Source organism: Ochlerotatus camptorhynchus, unplaced genomic scaffold (assembly GCF_037179485.1).
Source record: "Ochlerotatus camptorhynchus isolate MF236.1 unplaced genomic scaffold, CSIRO-AGI_Acam_v1.1 ptg000391l, whole genome shotgun sequence".
Lineage (NCBI taxonomy): Eukaryota > Metazoa > Arthropoda > Insecta > Diptera > Culicidae > Ochlerotatus > Ochlerotatus camptorhynchus.
Window position 1 is genome coordinate 977,708 of NW_027040878.1, and position 23,519 is coordinate 1,001,226.

The 23,519-nt window shown below is 38.7% G+C and overlaps 1 protein-coding gene and 1 pseudogene across 4 annotated transcripts in view; both read right to left on the reverse strand.

The window, feature by feature from the left end:
* LOC135710551 (homeobox protein PKNOX1-like) overlaps nucleotides 1-23,519 on the reverse strand; it is a 289,794-nt gene that overhangs the window by 33,430 nt on the left and 232,845 nt on the right. Inside the window, exon 1 of one of the 4 annotated variants that reach the window (XM_065233156.1) lies at nucleotides 13,752-13,772. The exons of the other annotated variants lie outside the window; for them this stretch is intronic. The gene's annotated coding sequence lies outside the window, so the exon portion shown is untranslated. Of the gene's footprint in view, nucleotides 1-13,751; nucleotides 13,773-23,519 lie in introns of those variants that run through there. 4 annotated transcript variants of the gene reach the window in all.
* The window catches only part of LOC135710527 (protein dachsous-like), a 59,823-nt pseudogene continuing 52,624 nt past the window's right edge, over nucleotides 16,321-23,519 (reverse strand).

The following is a 23,519-nucleotide window of genomic DNA, read 5'->3' on the forward strand; positions in this document are numbered from 1 at the left end:
GCCTTGATAATCCAAACCCCTAATCACTGTTCTGTCCCCCTGTAAAACAACAGTCTTCGTTCACAAATAAGAATCGGGAAGCGATTAAAACGAAGCTCTTCGCTGCATTACAGAGGAACAGGCAATAGACGCCATTAATTTAAGCAAGATCATTAATCTCCAACAGCTATCTGCACATAGGGGAAATGGCTCTAATGTTGGCCTATGGATCTAAGATTGGACCCATCGCTAAAAATCTGCTATTTATCAATTTTATCTAGATGACTGCGGCATTGCCCAAATTAGGGGCATTTAGGCCGACAATACATCCATTTCTCCTACTTATTATTTTGGCCGAATCTCGGCATTTTTGGCTGAGATTCGCACAGCCATTCCGGAAAACATATTTTGCCGAGTACTCACCATAAGTGACGCTTGGTTGTTGAGTCTCAGAAAATGATTTGCTGAATCTCAGCAAACAAACGTCATGTTTGCTGAGATCACAGTAAAATGTAATGCCAAGCACTCGGCTGTGCAAATCTCGGTGACAAATTGCTGAGCTGGTGAAAACAAAACTAAGTGTGCAGATAGGGTACCATGAAACGTGGCTGTAATTTGCTACAGTCTGATATTAAAAGTAAGGTAAACATTATAGAGTTCCTGATTTTTTTTAAGATATTCATTGAACAGCTCTGCAAATCCTTGAATTTTTCGAGAAGATTTCGGATCTTCTCGGAATGCCACGTAACGTTCCTAAAAATCTCTAAACTGTGTCATCAATCATCATTATCCTTAACTATAGATAATTTATCTGGACTGTTTGTGGGTTTGAAAAAAATATCGCCGTGCTCAGAAAACGAAGGTCTTTTAGATGATATATAAAAACCGATATATTTTTCAAAATTAAAGAACCGAATTGATGAAATGTTGGATTCCGATACTATTTTTTTTAACACTTACCTCCCCTCAAGAACCCACATGCAGGAATAGAGAAGCTCAGGGTAGTTTCAAAAGCTTCGAACGAGCTTCAAGGCAGTTCCATTAACGTCGAGAAAATTGTGGGATATTTTAGAACTTCTGAGTACTTCAGAAAAGTATAGTGTGCTTCGAGGAAGTCCAGTCAATTTTAGGGAAGTCCAGAGAACTTCGAGTAAGTCCAGATAAATTACGGGGGCAAAAATGAACCACTTTTCTGTCAAACGTGAACCAGCTCGTGATTGGCTGATTTGATGTGCGTAAGATAGAGATAGACATAGATAAAGATAGAGATAGAGATAGAATTTAAAGAGTAAGAAGCCAATTGTCACCTCTTCCTCTTAGGTGTTAGCCGTAGCAAGTGTTGATTGCTTTATGTGTTTGGATTTGCTGAGCATTTCCAAATCGAATATTTCCTAGACTGGTCAGGGATTGTACCAGGTAAACAGATTTAGCTATTCAATGTGTATAATTTGACTGATTTTTATTTTTCAGTGTGTTTGGCAGTCAACAAAACAGTGTTTATATAATACGAAGTATGTATTATATAAGCATAAGCATGCGAGACAGTAGGTCCTACTAAGAATTTTTTAGAGCTTCAGAGAGATTTGGAGGTCTATTGAGGAATTTTTTGAGCTTCAGGGTAGTTCGTAGCTCTTGAGAACAGAACTACAAAACTTCAGAATTTTTTTACATAAATTAAATGAAATTTGCATAAATTCAGAAAAAAATCACAAAAGAGATCGTAGATCTTAAGAAAAATGTTCAAAGAAATTTTCAAAGCTTCAAGCAAGCTTAAATATTTTCCGATCAATTTGTAAAAACTATAAGGGAAATTTTGGTAAATATTCAGGGAACTTCGCAGACCATCAAAAAACTTCAAGAATCTACAAGAAGAGAATTTCACAGAAGTTTGGAGATGTACTGAAAAAGTATTGCACATCAGAAAAGTTCCTAAATTTTCGGATCAAAGCTACAGAACTTTGGAAAAAGCACAAGAATGGTCATAGATCCTCAGATAAATTTTTAGACCTTCAAGAACGAGTGCAGCTTCAGATTGTTTACAGATGTTCAGGTTGGCCCGAGAGCATACAGAGGAATTTACAAAACTTCAGACAAGTTTGTAGATCTACTGAGAAATGTATTGAGCCTCAAGGTAAATCTTAATTCTTGAGAATAAAACTACAGAGCTTCAGGCAACTTTACAGAACTTAAAAGATATTTGCAGAACTTCAGGAGAGTAGATATTTAGAGAAATCTGTAGAACTGCAAGGAATTTTGCGGATCTTCAGAGACATTCAGTGGTTCAGTGTTTCAGAAAAGTACTTCAATTCGAAAAAGGAAACCTCAGTGAAGTACGATGATCCAATTTTTTGCAGAACTCCATGGAAGTTGGAAATAGAATAGAACAGAAAAATCCGTAGGCCTTAAGAGAAATCTGTAGAACTTCAGGAAGTTCGTACATTTTTAGAAAAAAATGCAAAACTACAGCAAAACTCACACAACTTCTGGAAAGTTCGCCGATCTTTAGAAGTATTTACACAACTTCAGAGAAATTAAAATATTTTCAGATAATTTGTTGAGCTTTAAGGAATTTAAAAGAATTTCAGATAAATATGCAGAACTTTATGGAAGTCCAAGAATCCACAAAGAAATGTACAGAACTTTAAAGAAGATCTACTGAAAAATTAGCAGAATTTTTAATGAGTTTCTTGTATTTTAAATGAAATTTCTAGAACTTCTAGGAAGTTTGCTGATCTTTATAGGTATTTGCACAACTTCAGAAAAATTAGTAGATCTTCAGAGAACTTCCTTAAATTTCAGGGAAGCTCAAAAATTTCTAGATATTTTTATTATACTTAAGGGAATTGCGTAGATGTTCAGAGATATTTGCAGATATTAATTGAATCATGATAATCAACAGATAAGATTATATAACTTTCTTAAGGTTCGTAGATTATTAGACATTTAGTGAACGTCAGAGATAATTGATGATATTTAAGGATCTTAAATCTGCATAGATTCAGGAACTTTGTAAATTTTTAGAGAAATTTTCAGATATTCTAAAGAACACACAGGACTTCTAAAAAATTGCAGAACTACCGAGAAATTTACAGATCATCAGGAAAGTTTGTTGATCTTCAAAGATATTTTACCAGAGAACAGAAATAAATCAGACCAAGAAATCAGATAGTCTAAACGGACCTTTACTGCGGGAGATCTCTTTGACAGTCCCATGAAGCTGTCTATTTTTAACATCCATTACATTAATTTCGTGCCGTCATTTACATTCATTTGTCTCTTTTTTTATCTACAGAATTTCATGATATGATATTTAAAGTCTGTGTAGGTTTTAATAATAGCTACAACTTTTGTAAATAACTCAAACCTGTATCTCTTATGAATGAGGAACCAGAGTGAGCAGAACCCACCATTGATTTTAAGTGAATGTAAATTACATTTACTGAAAATTAATAACAAGTTCTGCCCGCTCTAGTTCATCATCCATAAGAGGTACAGATTTGAGTTCTTGATAAAAGTTGTAGTTAATATCAAAACCTATAAAAGCTTCATACATTGTTCAACGAAATTCTGTTGATGAAAAAAAAGTTAGAGGCAAATGAATGCACGAACTAAATGTAAATGATTTGCCATGCTTGGCTATGGCTTACACGACAAACTCTCTCTGGACCATAACTAAAAATCGTTAAAGTGTGATTGTATGGAATTGGATTGTATGGAAAAATATAAAACAAACTTACGGATTTTATTTTACCTTTGTACGAGATTTTAAATTTTAAAATACAGATGAAAACATGATGAAATACAGCAACCAGGTTGTCCATTCAAATTCCATTTTTCAATTCCCGGTTTTTTTCCCGGTTAAAAAAAAAAACTCAACCTTAAACAAAAAGGTGTTCAAAAATACCCCAATAGAGATAATGATAAAATTTTGTCAGCAGTGTTGTGTTCCTCTACAATACGCAAGGCTGTTAGTGGGTATTTTATAAAATAGTATTGACTACAATAACGAAAAAATGTGACCAAATAGTGACTTTAAAACAATAAAAAAGTGAACACTTTTTTAAAAACAATAAAAAAGATATTGAAGATATGGATCTAATCTGTCGTTGAATGCGATCCGATTTAACGAATATAAATTCCCAAACCACCATAAGCATTTCACAATGTTTTTTTTTTTAAATAAAACTAATAGTTGAAGCATCTTATAAATTTGTTTTCGTAAAATCAGTATTAATTGGATAATCAATATGTTAATTTGTAACCTCCATTTCCTCAAACAGTACTCATTTTTCAGCCACGATTTTTTGGAAAAAAAAACCGTTGAATAAGTTGAATTTAGAGTCAGATCGCGAATTGGTTGAATTTCGGGATGTGAAAGATTGAACATAGAAATTTATTAGGAAATCTTGAAATTGAAAAAAATGAGGCGCAGAGAAAAATGTTTAACGTCTTGGACAAATTTGTCAATTTTAAGACAAGCAATTTTAAAGATCTCAAATATAGAAACTTCTGTAAAACTTCAAACATAGACAAATTTTCATATTTCTAGAACCTAGACAAGTGTTCTGGATCGTATCAATAATTATCATTATTCTGGAACGACGAAAATTTTCTCGAAAAATGGGATTATAACGAAAAATTTGTAAGATTCTGGTATACATTTTAGAGATATTGGACATTTTTTTGTTCAATGCTGGTACTTAGTAATTCGTGATCTGTAATTCAAACAAATTAAGAAAGCCTAGAATATACGTTATGTTAGAATGTAAGTTCACAGTCCGAAAAAAAATTAATGTTTCTAAAATATAGAAAAGATTTCATGATTTTAAACACAGAATTTATCTAAAATCTGGGATTGGAAATTTGTTAATTCCAGACTTGTAGAAAATACAATTTGATGGGCTTGGAAAAGAACTTCTGAAAAAAGAAGATTCTACTACATGATTTTTCAATGTTTACCGATACTAAAGCTTCCGGCCTTCAAAGGTTTATCGAAATTCAGGTCTTTGAAAAAATTTCTAGCACTTGGAAAATTTCCTTTACCACTTTTCAACATATTAGGCTTGCGCCGAAAGAAAACATAACTGCGCAGACGTTTCGAATATTGCTCAGTCTCAGCGGAAAACACAACGACATATAACATTTTTTGGTGATTACAATAACATTCTACCAAATTTTCATGTGCGTAGTCCACAGCAACAGCCGAACGTACGAACAAATAGGGTGACTATAGTGCATTTTAAGAAAACGTCACAAGTTTTTATGGCTGTTTTAAATCAATAATTACGAAGAAACCATAAAGCCTACAAGGTTACTACCAAAAGCACAAATCTAGGGAACTGCATGGAAAATGTTTTGTAGAACAACTAAATAAACAGAAATGAAAATTTTCAACTTAAAAACACTAAAATGTATGAAATTTCACCAGTTTTTTTTTGGTACTTTCAACATACTTTTCAATTTTAATGTATGATAAATAACTTTAATCGAGTTCTTTTTCAAAGAGCATTAATAGCTAAGACTTTAATCTTTCATTTGGTATGTTGAAATCAGAAAACCACATTAAGATTAAAAAAATATAGCTAACCAAAGTTGGCAATACAAAAAAACATAAAATGTTGAATAACTCACTTAGCAGTCATTTCTGACCCTATGTTTCATGGGGATTTTTTCATAACTTGAGGAGCCCTATCTACCCTGAAAATATGTAAAACCCGGAACCAAACACCCTGTATATGATCTTTCCCGGTGCAATACGGGGTTTCCCGCATTTTTCCCGGTAAATCCGAATTCCGGTTCGATGGACACCCTGAGCAACACTATATAAAAGAAGTGAGCTCCAACATTTGATGGTCTGAGCAACCTGTAGTTTTTTTTTTCGTTAGGATAAATCAGAGGTGTGCCTTAATTTTTTTTTGCCTCCTGAACAACATTGCAGAAAACTGCAACTTTGTATCTAGCAAAAATCTCGAGATGTCGACTCAGCATGAACAAGAAATTCATTAGAACACTAGGGCCACCTATCGAGAGAATTCCAAATTAATCTGTCAACAATGCAAAAGGCCTTAGTCTTCTGAACAACAATGCAGAAAACCGCAACTTTTTATCTAGCAAGGATCTCGGGATGTCGACCCAGCATTTACACGAAATCCTTAAGAGCACTACTGTCACCTAACGAGAGAATTTTGAACTAAACTATAAACAATTCAAAAGGCTTTGGCCTCCTGAACAACATTGCGAAGTTTATTACTAGTACTAGTGCCAATTCAAATGGTCTTAGCCTCCTGAACAACAACCAACTTTGTGGGAGCAAACAAAGAACTAACTGAGTAAATATGACTTTAATGGGATGATTGTTGTTATCTTATAGTCAATTTAGTCCTTAATATTTGATACAGTACCAGAATATGTCTTAATTTTTTATTAGTGAAATGAAATTTTTACGTTAGTCTGAATGTACCTCATTTACAGAGTTCATTTTTAATCATCCTAGAATTTCACCATACTTTTATTCTGGATTCCCCTAAACAAATCTCGATAATATCCAAACTTGTAACATTCTAAGAGTGCTTAGCATTATCTCTTGTAATCTCTTATAAATCGTTCTCTGATTCCACAATTCCCTCAAACTGGTAATAATTTCCAAGAATTGGCATAATTTTGTCTCAATTTTTCGCTATCAAATTCCCTTAGAATATTCTTAATAATTTCCTTGGTACGCTCTTCAGAATGACCGTCAAATTCTTCTCAGACTTATCAATTGAACTGCTTGTAGGTAAGATCAGAATTGTTTTGAAATCATCTTCATTATTATCTAAGTACTCAAGTACTTTGCCAAAAAGGCCTTGAAAGTCTCCCAAAAATTGCCAGATTTCTTAAAATTTGTTCAAAATTAATCTTCCTTTGAAACATTGGACAGAATTCCATTGATATTATCCTCACGATTCGTATCAGCGTTTTCCTTAAGTTTCATTTTAAGAGTTTTCTATGATTTCTCCTGCGAATTCTAACTATTTCCTTTCTTCACAAAATCTCCATGCAATTGTCATCAGAGTTTGCAAAAAACAATTTATACCGTCTTCACTTCAATCAAAGGTTGCACAGACTGCATACTTACACTTCACTGTAAACTATTTTCAGAGTTTCCTTAAAATTCTGAAATCTAGAGCAATTCAGAATTCTAAAGTATTTCAGACTGCTAAGGTAACTCAATATTTACAGGTACTTTAAAACTCTAGTTAGAAATCCAATTAATTATCCTCAAAATCACGAACATACTTCAAAGTCCTGGTGGTTGTCTAGATTCAAAAGCCTTGCTAATTTTCCTTCATATTGAAATGTTGTTTTTTTATAAATCCAGGATTCCAAAAAATAAAAATAAATATAGCCAAAATCTAAACAAAAACTCGACATACAAAATAGGGGAAATGACGGCTTCGGCATGACAGACTATTTTCGGCAACCCAAATTGAAACACTGTTTTCACTGGATTTTCTTACGAAAACACTTCGCTGAATGCATGCAAACGATTCTTTATGCTTTCAGCTTCAATTTGACTAATTTTTACCACTGAGAAAAAGCAATCTAGCAGGGTTTTCTTGAAATGAAACACACGCACTACAAATTGTAGCTAATTTCGAGTTGCCGATAATAGAACAGCAGATTTACATGCAGTTCAAATGGAACGGTTGCCGAAGAAAAACTGGTTGCCGACAATACTCGCTCTCACTAGAGAAGATTGGAGCTTTGTAAAAGCGTTTCAAAACAGTTTTTGACAATTCTTTCGACTGAAATTGTTAGAGCAGCTGGCAGCAAAAGATTGTAAACAAACCAATACTGCATATGTGTGCGTTCCATAGAGAAAAAGGCTATAGAAAGAAGGTCGCTGCTTAGGTTGCCGAGAATACGTAAATTCCCCTATATATATTTTTAAAAATTTGAAGATATTTTTCAGCCAACAATGTTTTGAAAATGTTTCAATTTTCATGATTATGCACCCCATTTCAAACATGTTGTAGCAATTTCATGTATGATGTTGCAATAATGTCCAACGTTAATGGCCTTTAGTAATTAAATAGTAAGTTTGACTTTTTTTTTATTTTTTGTTAAGAGGGTCCATTAATTGCAGTGATATTTATAAAGCAACACATTTTAAACATCTGGGAAAATCTGGAACATATTTAAAAAATCTGGAAATAAACGTGATCTGTCTGTGTATCTGGCAAGATGATTGAAAATCTGTAAAATCCAGATAAATCTAGAATACTGGCAACGCTGCCCATAAGAGACCGCTGAACACGAATCTTTGAGCCCGAACCATTTCCTCCTCCTTAGCTCCGATGGAGTACGACAGCCAGTTAAACAGCCCGTGGATGAAAGATCTGCAATACGGAGTAGCTGGAACATGATTCAACACACGCTTGACAGCTTCTGGCGACGCTGAATCAGAGAATATCTGCCGACTATTAGCAGAAGAACAAAGTGGTTTCATAACGTCTAAACTATGAAAGAGGGTGAGCTAGTCGTCTTAGTTGAAGAAAATGCACGGAACCGATGGCAAAGAGAACGAGTTGTACGAACATACCCAGGAAAAGATGGTACAGTACGAAGGGTGGATGTACAGTGTTACCGGCGGGTAACATTTTTTTTTTTCCTTTGGTTTGTTTTTTCCGTCGATCTTGTTTTCCGTGCTGAGCACCAATGCTACCGACGTGCCAGGAAGGCAGCTCCCACACCTGGACCCTACCTATCGACCCATCAACTCATGAACCGGAGACCAACGGCTTTACTTCCCATCCGAAGGAAGGCGTGATCAGAGATGTTATGCCTCAGAACATCCCGGCGGCGCCGACTGGGATTGAACCCAGGCCTGCTGGGGTGAGAGGTAATCACGCTTACCACTACACCACCGGCGTTGTTGGGTAACATTTTGTTTTCCATCATTAGATGTGGGGAGTAGGGTAAATAAAATTGTTAGTGTAGCTAACGGTCGATTTGAAGTGGGGGCGATCAACGCCCGGCGGTGTGGATCGCGTGTGCCGTCTGATAGCAGTAGGTAGCTGATAGCGCTCTACGCTACCTACGATCGTGGGCGGATGGAGAGGATCGCAAACGACTGGCCGAAGCAGAACGGAGGAGAGAGATCCCGACTGAGCGACGAGATCAGTAAGTGACGAGTCTCTGCCGAGGACGAATGAAATTTGGCGAAAAACCAGACGTTTTCGGGATCTAAACCCCCGTTTCGACCCACGCGGTTTGTGAAGTGTCCGGTATCAGTACGGCTGTTTAATCATCTCCGGGTCCGGGTTATCGAACCGAAAGTTATTCAGCAACTGTGCTTGTCGGGTCGTCACCGAAGCGCCTAGCAAGAATTGGCCTCTCGTTGCCGTGAAAGCGCGGGCTGTTAGTTCCAGCAGCAAGTCGACCATTGTGGCCGCGTCGGCCTCTGCTGGCTCCGGGCGACCCCACATCCAAGGTCATATCGCCGTAGCCAGGCTTCCAGGCGGTTCAAGAACACGCCCTGCTGGTCCGCTATCCACCAGGCTTTCATCACAGCGTCGGCGGTCGACGACGCCGAATAGTGAACTGGCGCAGTTGAGCGCTGGCTCCATAGCCACCACCATCGTCGCATCCATCACTGCCACCAACGCTGCAAGAATCGATTCCCTTCCTGGCGACCGCCCGATCACCGTCTAGAGCGACACTACCGCCCGTCATCCCGCCCGAGCTGCCAACCTCGGTATTCTTCAGCCACGTTGGGCCGAGATCTACACGGTTAGAAAAAAGTACCCAAAATTAAGTTCTTTTCACTCATCTCGGCACTATAGTGCAGGAACCCAAAAGTAGGTAAAGCGGGTCAAAGTAAATTTCATTTACTTGTGTGCAATCCGTATGGAATTTTCCACTGGCTTTTTAACCAAAAGTAAGTTAGTTGTACCCAACAGTAGGTAAATATGATTATACTCAACGTTGGGTTCCCACACTTTACTACCCCTGTTGGGTGGTTTTGCTCCTCCGTTTTTGACAACATTAGAAGGAGAAAAGAAGACAAACTAGTCAAAAGTAGGTAAAAGTGAACTTTCCGTTGGGTACTTTTTTCTTACCGTGTAACCATCACCCGATTTCTGCACCGCCCCAATACCATCACTGGCCGAATAAAGCGTTACCTTACCTCGAAAAATTTGCTCTTCCAGCATATGGGAATTTTCAGTGGAGTGAAAGGATAGCACAAAGTCCGCCATGTTTCACGCCGCACAGTTTGACGTTTGCTTATGGATTTTCTTATAGGAGTAAAGAGCTACAGAGTCGCCGTCAACGCCAATAAATGCAGCCAATCCTGCCGTCAAAACAAACTTCACGGCAAATGAAACAGACTCATATGTGAGTACCGTTTACTCACATTCGCAAAAGCGTACACGGTTAGAAAAAAGTACCCATAAATAAGTTCTTTTCACTCATCTCGGCACTATAGTGCAGGAACCCAAAAGTAGGTAACGCGGGTCAAAGTAATTTTCATTTACTTGTGTGCAATTCGTATGGAATTTTCCACTAGCTTTCAATCCAAAAGTAAGTTAGTTGTACCCAACAGTAGGTAAATATGATTATACTCAACGTTGGGTTCTCACACTTTACTATCCCTGTTGGATGGTTTTGCTCCTCAGTTTTTGACAACATTAGAAGGAGAAAAGGAGACAAACTAGTCAAAAGTAGGTAAAATTGAACTGGCCGTTGGGTACTTTTTTCTTACCGTGTAGGTCACTCGTAGAATGAGTTCATTTTTATCAAATATGATTAAATTTCACTCATATTTGAGTGACATTTAAGCATATATGAGTGACATTCAATCATATTTGAGTAAACATTTACTTATTCCATTAGTGATAGTTTTTGCGAATTTAAGTGATCGAGATTCAAATATAAGTCATATTGATTTCCCGCGTAGGCCCTTTGAAAAATTATCAAGTCGAACAATGAATTAGGTCCTAAGTAATATTGGTCGATTCTCCTCGTCGACCAATAACTTGGCTACAAATCCGTTTCTTGCCGTGTTTGCCGTATTAGATGCTACATAACAGCGTCTTTTATCGAACTATATCTTGAAAATAGCTAGAAGTGTCTATACATGGCCGTTGGGATGCAAAGAGAAAATCTACTAAGAGAATCTGTCAATGTTACTTAGGAGCTAATGCATTGTTCGGCTTGCTATTACTTGACTTGACAGTTCGTTATATGTGTGGTAGTGAGATGAGCTATTTGGCTTTTATTTTTATTCTAAGGGATCGTCCATTAATTGTGTCACACTTTTAGGGGGGATTTTTGGAAACTGTGACGAGCCATACCCAAAAATGTAAAGTACATACATAAAAACATCTTGATTTATGTTATGTGAATCAACCGGAAAGAAAACTCTGTCTCTTTCATCCTCATCAGTTTTTACGCGAGAAGCGAAAGTGACGTCAACAATGTGGTTACGTACACACTACGAAAAAGACATGTACATTTCAGTGCCCTGAGACCGACACATGCATAAGAATCAGTTGAAAAGGACGAGAAAATCAATTCAATCAAACGCACTTTTCGTCGAGTTGCATATATTTCAGTTTCAGGACACTTAATTTTACATGCCATGTTTGTTTACGTTCCATGATTTACGTCAAAGCTGAATTACGTCTCGTGTAAAAATAATAATTTCTAAGTGTGTATGAATGATAAGGAGTGAAAAAGAAGCGCGATTTCTCATGCCGATCCTGTGAAGATCGAGTATCATCGTCGATAGGACGAAGTTGCATCCATTTTTAGACCCAATTTGAATACAGTAGACTGACATTACATCCAGCTACCTGGTAAGTTATCATGTTATAATGGTGAGATTAAACAATTTTCAGTTGTGCCTAACCAATACCCAAATAATAAGAATATCTAAGCTTACATGGAATATCGACTAAGGCGTAATGGATATTTGTGTTGTTGGATGCGGGAGGAGATTGGAGGGCGGGTGTTTGACGCATAGAGCCTGTCAATTTCGCTTTCAGAGTGTCGCAGTCAGCGGTTTTATGATTCGTGAGCGCTCGCGATTCGTAGAATCGTTGATTGTGATTGCAAGTGGATTTGGCGGGTTTTGTGTGTCGAACGCTTGCTTTTTGGCCTCTTCTTGTGTCTAACATGTGCAGAGTATCATTATAGCGTCTAATGGTTTTGAAATTCCTGGTTGCGTGAAATATATTTGTGAGAATATCTTTTTGAGATTTCAGTAGTCACGCTCTGTTTGTTATATTTTATTTCTTTCATGTAATTATCGCAAATAATAGTTATTCAATAATAGATAGTTCATCCATATATTCGTACTTTAACGCGAATCGCTGTGGATTATGAGATGCTCGATGACCCTGGAGGGATCGATTTTGCTTACTGAGCAGAAAATCATGGATTTAACCCCAAGCTCTTCCACAGCACAATAAATCGCCACCATCATTTGTATATTTGATATTGAACATTAACCTCGGAAACTATTTGCATATCAAGCGAAAACGTAGTCCTGTATTGTCGCGAAGCGTTATGGTTCTGAGATGCTCGATGACCCTGGAGGGATCATTTTTGCTTACTGAGCAGAAAATCATGGGTTTAATCCCAAGCTCTCCGTCATGACTCTTAAAATTCATGATCACTAAACAAAATGAATATGTTCTTTCGATAGCCGGCTATCGAGAGATTAAATAAACAACAAATAAACAATACATACTTTTGGTTGCATCGCCAACTTGAGATGAATCCTAACCGAATACCCTACCCAACCCTCCAACTCCGTAGGCACTTTTGAGGGTGTCGCTAAGTCAGTGGCCTCTCGTTAAGTAAGTACTACATCAACATTTCCTTCCCTATCCCTAGTTATGGTAAAGATGGGCGTGGCCGGGAATAGCGACAGTCATGCTTCTGTTACTCTTGTTTAGATTGGAACCAATGTTTACTCCCCAGCATTATTCCTGAAAGTAGTCTAACTGAGAATTTCAGATGAGACGTGAGTGTCGCTAGTATCCAATCTACGAAGTATATCATAACAACGCTAACGCTAACGCTAGGGATAATCACCATCCGATCAAAATATTTTTCGATGTTGTTACTTAAGTCACCCGATTTCTATGAAGATGCCGTTTGTCTTAAGTAACAGCGCAGAGAAACCCGTGAAAAGTGTTCGTTCGTCCGAATATCCTGGTAAATACATTTTGACTTAAGCGACATTAGGGGGCCGCCAAACGACGTATAATAACTTTTGACTAAAAAACCAGTATTTTTAGCATGAAAGCTTCTGCTTTGTATGATTAAAACTCTGCCTAATATGTTAAACATTGCTATCACTATGAGATTATATGCGTTTAATTGGAAATAGGAATAACTTTTCGGTCATCAAAACAAAACTTTATTTTTCACGGATCGGTGCGAATGTTACTTTTGACATAATGAAAATTTGCTCTTGACTTGATGTTTGCTGCAGGGAAGCAAGCAATGTCTGAAATCCACACATGTATAAACATCGTAAATCTTGAGATGTTGGATTCTACAAGGAAACCTCTCAACACGACTCACTCTCTGATGAGTGTTGATGCACTCGACAGAGAACGTTTTTCCGTACTCTAAGATTCTCGCCTCTTTTGTACTACTGTCTACACGTTAAGATTAGTTAAACACAAATGTGGGCTTGGGTTACCAAGAATCGGTTAAAACCGTACTACTCAGATCATGAATTGTGCTAATCGGCGATTTCAACAAATACATACATATATGATTCCAGTAACTCTGCTTTTGAATTGGAATTTTACCTGTAAAGAGAAGACAAGGTATAATTTTAGTAAGTGGATTGAGTATATAGGCATTTGATTTGATTTATAGTTTTCGGTTTAAGGTTCTCAAGTAGTTCTCGAATTATTCAAGCAACTCAAGGGACGCACATTCAGCAAACACCTCAAAATTCAACACGGGTAATGCAACTACAATCGCGGCTATTCAAACCGTCATCAAAAACGTTCCGTATGAACCCACAGCTGGTGGTCCAACTTGAATGACTACCCAAAGATGGATTACAACCAGCAGAGCACTCCGTATACTGCATCGGCATACCTCATTCGGCAAGCAATGGAAGCAATGTTACGGAACCGACCGGTGTGCCATCAGGTGCCAGATCTGCCAGTGCTACACATATCCCGTAACGTAATTCAAATTACTCCAGGGGTTGACGGACGGCAAAACGAGTCATACAGAGGAGCGATGAGCGCATATGGCAGTAGATGCTAACTTGGAGCATATAAAAATCCTACCTCCATGTAGAGAGAGGATTAAAAAAGTACCTTCTGCTGTAAGCTACATCACAGTACTACATCGCAGTGAGTAGCAGCAAGACGATGCACACGTTTATGATGATCCTTTTTTTGCGCTTACTCAAACTCACTCCCACCCCTGATGGTGCTGCTACTTGATGGTGTAATGTACTGGATTACGGGCGACGGGCATATGCCGACATGGTCATACAAACGGAAAAATAAGAGAGATACTGTCGTCAAGAGACTGCCACAGGTACGTGTGTTCTTCACGTGTTCTCGTGCAACCCTGATAAAAGCATTTTGAGGTATTCAGCTCCAAGCCGAAGCCGGAAAGATCCGTTGGTTCGGCCCCGGTCCGCCCATTCAAATCATAGAACCGCAGCAGCAGGCAACCCGAAAGGAAAGTACAACAGCTTTCATTCATGAATTTGGGAATTGAGACAAGATTATCAACTCATCCTTTGGTCCCCTCCTGACGACGTAGATATCGAAGTGATGACAGTCAGTCCACCCCCCTCCTCTCCTTGGTCCCCTGTCACATATATTCGGTAACACTATTCCATGTTATCAGATGGTACTCTCCTGAGAGCTTACTAAAGTCATTCAATTTTCTCCCGGTGACATTCTGCTAGGTATATGAATGTACACACATTCTCCTTCTCAACATCAGCCCCATTTTTATCGACAGAGGACTAATACCGAATGAAATGAGTTTAATTCAACCTTTCGCAGTCCGCCGCCATCCTTGCTGCCACCAGGTCGACCGAAAGCTGATTATTCGATTAGGTTGGTTGGTAGGTGAGAAGATAGGGATTCCTTGGGCCTGGGAAAAAAACTTTCAATTTAGATTCCTGCCCCACCACCCAACATTCCCAATATCGAAGCTATGATTTTCTGCTCTCAGCTAAAGCGCAGAAGAAGAAACCTACTCAAGTCCCATTTTTGTTTCTTCTCGTATCGCTCTGCATGTGCTCAAGCAGTCGAGTCAACTTCATATATTTTTTCCCTCTTATTTGAGCTGGCTGTGTTTTCCATTAATGAGAAAAGAACAGGCGAACGAGGGGGAGGGTTTTAATCTGCCACTGGCGCCCACCTCCCTCTCCATTGCAAACGGTGGGGGGAATTGGGTTCTTTTTGGGGGTGAGACAGGCCGGAGCGAACGGAGAGGAATGGGGTTGGATTAAATAAATTTCATGCCCTTATACCGGGGTCCGCCCTTTCAATTCTTGCTGATGTGCAAACGCAGCAGAAGAAATTGGACCGAAATTATGTAGGCAGCACTGTTGGGCGAAGCTTTTTGTTTCCGTTGTTGTGTCCATTCGGTGTGCTTCGTTCTGTTTGGAACTTGAGTGGAATCATCGGAAGTGGAGTCGTTCTTGATTGGATAATCTTATGCTGGACGGAAAATGGATTTTGGTACGTTTCTTGACTAAGCTAAGATTTTTTTTTAACCTTAAGCCTGTTTAACTTTAAGAAATTTATGATATTCATAATACTGAGTTCCATTTTGATAAGCTTGCTATCCGATGTCAGATGAACTTATTTGTTACATTTCGACTGGAAGAAGTGCTGATGAAGAACCACACAATGGTTGCTGCTGTCCGTCGATCGCGTTACACACATTGAGAGTGGTCAACTTCTGTCGACAGCCGAGTGAACATCTAACTGGAATTATTTAGAAGACATTAAAAAAAATCTATTGGAAAAACCAGTTCTTCTACGTAATTTTCAACGGTATTCCAGAGGCAGAAATCTTTCTATTTAGTGTTGACCCTTTCTTTCCCATAGTTGCTCAAGAGAATCAACAAGTTAGTGAATCTAATACACTCATATAATTTGTTTTACAAACTCATGCTACAATATGCATATCACCTTTTTTCAAATCGAATTCTAACATTTCAAAACAGCGAAAAATCTTGTGGTAAGTATAGGGTTCAAGACACCAAAATTTTGAATGGATCTTCATGCGGACCATCTTGTGACCACTCGGAGTCAAAAACCAGCTAATATATCGAAAATCACCATTTTGCTACATCCCGTATAGTTCCATAGAAAAATCAAGGCCTACTTTGATCACATTTACGCAGCAGTCAATTTTACGGATGTTCCAGATTTTTCGGTGGGGCATCACGGAAACATCCGATAACCTACCGTCAAACTGCAGAGCATCTCTTTTCAGTGGACCACCTTCATTGATCATTCGAATCTCTTCATCTTCCCCATCGTCTTCCGCCGATCCTCATCCACTTGATCCGGATTGTTCGGATCCAGATAGCTCGGAGGTGGTAGCAGCTCCTGAATTCGAACTGGCACCGTACGGAGGAATCTCATCGTACTTCGGGGGTGCAAATTGTCCAGCATTATTTGTATTACTCGAGCTGCCTCTAATCGGTATGGTATTGAAGGCACTTGGATCTACGTAGTTATTCGAATGTCCAACGGATTCCGTGCTGAAACCAGACTTGTTGACGTGTTTTTGCTGTCGATTTCTCATGTGCAAGAACAGCAATACGGATGTTGCGCAAATGACTACCAACAATATAGAAATCAGGAGACCCAACGCCCAGTTGGCCAACCCATTGCTAGCGGACACAGATTCTGAACTTCCGTACTCTCCACCGCCATCACCGCCTTTCACGTGGCCAAGCGTATCGATCGAAATCTCCACCACAGTCATATTGGTGAGCGATCCTTGCCGGCCGGAACTTGCCGTCACTACCAAACTGATGTCCCGTTCAGCTTCCAGGGAGGCTGCCACGTCATCCAGCTTCTTCTTAATCAAGATCGCTCCCGTCGTTCTATTCATCTTGAAGTATGGATGCTGCTTCGTCAACTGATATACGATCTTGACGTCTGGCCCTCGATCCCGATCGGTAGCCGTCACACGTCCTACCACATATCCGACCGGGAGATGGCCCGTATCCGGAGTTTTCAAAACAAATCTGTACGTCCTCTCCGTAAACTGTGCACTGAACTCGTCTCTGCTTTCGATCATAATGCGAACCTTAACTGTCTTTGATTTCCCGCCCGTATCCGATGCCCTTAGCGTGAACGAGTATCGGTTCTTCTCCTCGTAGTCAAACACTGCATTCGAGTTGATCACTCCGGAAGCCGAATCTACCTTGAACAACTACCAACCATCATCAACGTTGGAGTAGCTACCGGTCAGTGCATTATCGATCGAATAGTTCACATGACCGTATTCTCCCCGATCCATATCCGTCGCTCGAGCCGTAAATATGCTGATTCCAATCGATTCGTTATCTCCAACAAACTCAAGATACTCCGGAACGGGGAACTGCGGTTCGTTATCGTTTTCATCCGTGAGATTGATCACGAAGGGATGCACGCTACACTTTAGCAGGACATGACTGTCACAGGTACGGATTACCAAATTATACTGTGTTGGTCCTCGATCGTAGTCCAGATTGTTGTTGATGTACAAGAGTCCCGTAATCAAGTCAATTGAAAACCATCCTCCATCGTTACCGGATACAATCTTCAGAGTTTGGAGAGTTCAACAAAGCGGCATCGATAGCAGAGATCTGTGCAATCGAATGCTTGATCGGTGCCGTTTCGCTAATCGCCACTTCATACGGACCTGGCTGAAATTCAGGCGCGTTGTCATTGGCATCTTCAACGGTAATTGTCACGCGAATCGCCGAAGACATATTCATACCCTTGTAGATCATGGTGGATCCCGGTTCGGTGACAACTAAACGTAGTTCATAGTAATCAATCGTTTCGCGATCACGCGGCTTCACCAAGATGATCGCACCCGACGGATAGGAGATCTCGAACGAACTATCCTCATTGCCATCGATAATCTCGAAAGCGACGTTCGAACTAACGTCAACCTGTTCAGCGATAGCCTTGGGTATAAGATTCGTGATCACGCTTCCAGTCGGTGCGTCTTCGTTGATTGACAGTCTGTATTGATTTTGGATAAAATGTGGATTGGCCTTACTCTTAGATTTCATTTCTAGTCTAACTGTAGTCGATGAACTGAGCGGTGGAAGTCCCGAATCGGTAGCCATGACGGTGAGGTACAACGTTCCGGAACGAGTCTTGTGCACCTGACTCATGTTGACAAACAGCTGCCCGGTGAGTTCATCGATCGCGAAGCCTGTCGACGGTGGATTGATCGTGTATCGAATGGCGGCGTTGTTTTCACTGTCGCTGTCCGTAGCGTTAATTGCTATGATCGCGATGTTGTTGTTGCATCTGGTGGCCACTTAGAACCAATAAATGGCTAATATATCAAAATTTACCATTTTACTACATTCCATATAGTATCAGAACACATCAAGGCTTACTGTCATTAAATTTATACAGTAATAAATTTTACAGATGCTTCAAACGTTCTGGCGGACCACCAGGTGACCACTCGGAGCTATCATTTAAAAAACATAAATTTTACTACATTCCATATACTTCAAGAAAAAAATCAAAGCCTCCGTTGATGAAATTTACAAAGCAATACTTTATACATATTTATGTTCCAGATCTTCCGGTGGACCACTTAGAAGCAATGACCAGCTAATATATTAAAAATCACTATTTTACTACATTCCATAAGGTATCAGATCAAATCAAGGCCTACTTTGATAAAATTTACACAGTAATCATTTTTACAGATGTTCGGGATCTTCCGGTGGACCATTTGGTTACCACACGGAGCGAATGACCAGCTAATATATGAAAAACCGCCATTTTACTACATTCCATATATTTGCACAGAAAAATCATGGCCTGCTTGGAACAAATTTACGCAGTAATAAATTTTACGGATGTTCCGTGTCTTTCAGTGGGCCACCTCGTGGCCACTCGGAGCCAATGACCAGCATATATATCAGCAAAAACAATTTTTCCACATCGCATATAAATGCAGAGAAGAATTAAGGCCTACTTTGATCATATTTACGAAGCAATACATTTTATGGATGTTCCAGATCTTCCGGCTAATATATCAAAATTGACCATTTTACTGCATTCCATATAGCATCAGAACAAATCAAGGCCTACTTTGATCAAATTAACGCAGCAATCAATTTTACAGATGCTTCGAACTTTCTGGCGCACCATCTGGTGACCACTGGGAGCCAATGACCAGCTAATACCTATATCAAAAATCACCATTTTACTTCATTTCATATAGTTTCAGAGAATAACCAAGGCATACACACTAAGATTATTTTACAGATTTCTGTAAAATTTTACCGAAATCTCAACAGCTGAACGTTCGGTAAATAATTTTACAGTTTTCCTGCAATTATTTACAGATTTCTGTGAAAAATTTCACAGATATTTGTGAAAAATTACAGGAAATCTGCGAAACTGTTTACCGAACGTTCAACTGTTGAGATTACTGTAAAATTTTACAGATTTCTGTAAAAATTTCTAAGTGTGTACTTTGATCAAAAATACATGATAATTAAGATTAAGGTTGATCCGAGTCACGGGCACTTCCATCACTTCAGCATCACCTAGTTCTAGACGACTGGTACCTTTTGTCCCCTACGATGGCCTCACGGAAACCCGGAATAAAACCGGAACCACTTGGCCAATCTGTTACAATTGTCTGTTCGTAAAAATAAAAAAAACCGCAAAAAGCGCGTTAGGCCCTCCCCAGAAGTAAGGCAGGTGGTATTCATATGAAACGCTAATAACTTTTTGGGGTTAACTCGGATTCACATCCGGTCTTGAGCCAAGATGTTCCCAATACTCCAAATGTTCTACATTTTGTACACGATGAAAATCGACCCACTACAGCGCCACCTAGAGCCGCGAAAGTAAAAGTGGCTCGTTCCTCATACATTCTGTCGATTTTTCCCATGCAAACTTCAAGCCCTTTGAGTGAAGGGTTCCCGTGAACCAAATGACTTCAAATTTTGACAGGGTACTCTGACCTCCCCTCCCCAACTACCATTCCAGGGGGTAGCGTTTGAAATTCCAGGATTGACCTATTTGGAAACACTCTACTGTATAGCTACATATAAAAAAGGATTACTCCAAAAGGCTCTAAGATTGCATCAAATCGATAAATTTTGTTCCACAATTTAAATAAATTAGTAAATAAGAACAAAATTTTAAATGTTTTAGAGAGTATCACAATTTTGAAATTTCTTATCATTACATGTAATTTTTTGGAAAGCTTGTTAAGTTGAACTTGGAATTTTAATTAGAAAAAAATAAAGAGTTCCATGCAATAACATTGGAATCTCGGACTGAGAAATTTGTTAAAATTACATGAGAAAATTTCGAAATTTTGAGCCAGTTTTTCACATTCGTGAAGTTTTTAAGATTTCAGATGTCGAAAAATTTAAAGTATCAAATATGGCGTAATTGTCAAGATGGCAGATTAAAAAAAATCATCGCTTAAGCAAATTTTTCAGATATTCTAGAGATAATTCTAAAGGAATTCTAGGAGAAGTTCCAGGTGTTTTTGAGATGTAATTCAATAAAATTCTAAGGAAGAATAAAAGAAAATTCCAAGGTAGTACTGAAGAAACTATTACAGGGATCGTGATGAGAATTCTAAAAAAAAATGAGCAAATTTTCAAGGAATTCTATGTAGCCTTCCAGGATGATTCAGAAGAATGGACCAATCAATTTCGAGCAGAGTTCCAAGGGAATCGATTTATCAGAATAGTTACAAGGAACTTCTAAGAGATTCTCTCAAGGGATTTTAAAGAAGAGAATTCTGAGAAACAATCCCATGGAATTCTGATGTGAATCCAAGATAATTTTGAGAAAATATTTTAGGTGAATTCCAAGAGCTAGAGAATCCTGTGAATAGTTTCTAGATAATAATGACAATAATTTCAATTAAATTGTGTAGTAAATTTTTATGGAATTCTCAGGAGAATTCCAAAGTATGGGCTGGAAAACTATTCTGGATTATGTGACATTAAAAGTTCTCAAGGTTCTAAAAGTTACAAAGTTATTCAAACTGCCCAGCACCACCTTTTCGTGGTACGTTATGGGATGTAAGATCAACCACCGATTCCTACTCCTGACTACTTCAAACTAGGGGAACAGAATTTTTCAGTAATCAAAGGAACACATCTTAGTTTTTGTTATTTTTATGCCTTGTTGATAGTGACAAGACTCGGCTTTGTCCACCGAGGATGGTCTTGAAACAAGTAAAATATATGTTTTAGTTAGTCATCATCTATGTGATTCCTAATCTTCTATACGTTGTTTCCTAGTTTGATGTGGTTAAGACTAGGGTTCTGAGACATGGTCATTATCAGTGTCATTGCTTAATTTTGTTGCTAAGAAATTCAATGTTGACTGACAAAAGGGCCCACTTTTAGAGCGTGCTCTAATTATTCGAAGGATATAAATAGCAGGACCTTTCAATTAGAATCGGTTCCTTGCGATAAAGGCAAGAATGACAACTGTATCAAAACCGAATAAAGGGTGTGCACAGTTAAATTGCATCACTTAGAAATACTCGCCAAAAATAAGTCTCTCAACCGATTGTCATGAAAATTTTAGGGAATGAGCTTGGTTTATGTATCTCTATTTCTTCACCAAATCCAAACGCCCGAACTTTCTCCCTTATTCCCCCCATAAGGTTTAGTACAACGGTTGAATCGACATTTTTTCTGCTTTCAACCATGATTTCAACATTTCCTGCTCCGTAGTGACAACTTTAGGATACTTACGGAGTTCGTGCTTCATTATAGCCCAGTATCTTTCGATCGGCCGCAACTCCGGTGTGTTTGGGGGAATGAGATCCTTCGGCACGAAATTGACCTCATTCGTCTTGTACCACTCCAGAACGTCCTTGGAGTAGTGACAAGAGGCTAGATTCGGCCAAACAATTGTAGGAACGTTGTGCGATTTGAGAAACGGAAGCAGTTGTTTCTTCAGGCACGCTTTCATGTAGACTTGGCCATTTCCGGTTGTAGTTGTTACAAAAGGCTTGCTCCGTTTTCCGCACGAACAAACTTGCCAAATCATGAATTTCTTCGGAAACTTTGACACTGTTTCCTGAGCGACTCTGAAACATCGAACTTGTCTTTCGCAGTCACAAACTGGTTTCCCGGAATTTGTTTGAAGTCCGCTGTTACGTATGTTTCATCGTCCATGATACAGCAGTGTGGGTTTGTCAACATTTGTGTATACAGCTTACGTGTCCGCGTTCTAGCTGTCCTATTCTGTCGTTCATTGCGGTTTGGTGCTTTCTGAACCCTGAATGAACATAGTCCTGCTCGTTTCTTGGCTTTCTGCACGAAACTTTTTTTCAGGTGCAGTTTTTTCGCGACATCCATAACGGAATAGTTGGGTTTGCGTTTGGAGGCAGCAATCACTCGATTGTGATCTTCAACGCAGTATGGAACACTTTTTCTTGCACTCACTTGCTTCCGATCGACAGTTAACAATCTCCGAAACGTTTTGTGATACGAGAAACAGTAGATTGTTGGATTTCCAACATCTTTCCAATGGCTCGGTGTGAAGGATGTAGGTTGTTAAGGTGAGTGTCTAAAATTTTCTCGCGCACGCGCTGTTGCTTCGAATCCATATTGAAAACTAATAGAAATTTCACAATGAAGCTCACGCAGTGTTAACAATACACGATGTCTCGCCCAAAATTTCATTAAAATTAACCCGAAGGGCAAAATGTTACAGCTTTTTAAAGTGATGCAATTTAACTGTGGACACCCTTTACGGTGAATACGGCATATACTACAATAGATCGTACGCAGTGTTTCAAATTCAAACTGCGGACATCAAAAAACTTTTGCGATATCGCTTGGTATTTTCTTTAGGATTCTCACTGCAATTATTGAGAAAAAAAAAATCACAAGGTCTTTTGCATGGTAAATTAATAAAACTCGGGGATATTGCTGATTTGTTTAGATAGATAGACTTATTTTTTGGTATCTCGTACTAAGGGAAAGTTAAGAATTTCGAGATTGAAGAAATATTCAATACATCGGACATTTTCTTAATAGAATTTGAATAATATAGGCAAAAACAAGCACATTTTAATGATTAAATCAAATTCCCGGTTATTTCCCGGTTGCCTTAACTTTCTGGTTAATTCTGGGTTCCCTTGGTTTTCCCGGTTCAGGGGCCACACTGCATTCGACTTCTAATTGATTGCTATAACTTCATAGTTTTAGAAGACATAAGGTTGTTTTCTTCTGAATAGTTGTTAAAATGATCAAGACGTTCTGTGTGGTTTAGGATACTCTCACCAGGTGACGCTAGTGT